Genomic DNA, 201 nt, shown 5'->3' on the forward strand with positions numbered 1-201 from the left:
TATTCTGCCCCCAACATGCCTGTGTGTGGCCTAGCCTCATTCATCATTCGCCTCGCGGACCCTCTCCATTTTTAAAGAAATTCTGCCTGATCGGGGGGAGAGGAAAGACCATTTGGGCTTCCCCACCACTTCGCTCCTTCCCCCTAAAAAGAGAGAGAGAGCGAAAAGAAAAGAAAAGAAAGCGAGCCCTTGTCCTCATTT

This window comes from Pseudonaja textilis, chromosome 1 (genome assembly GCF_049901715.1).
Source record: "Pseudonaja textilis isolate UNSWEBS1 chromosome 1, rPseTex1.2, whole genome shotgun sequence".
NCBI classification, from domain to species: domain Eukaryota; kingdom Metazoa; phylum Chordata; class Lepidosauria; order Squamata; family Elapidae; genus Pseudonaja; species Pseudonaja textilis.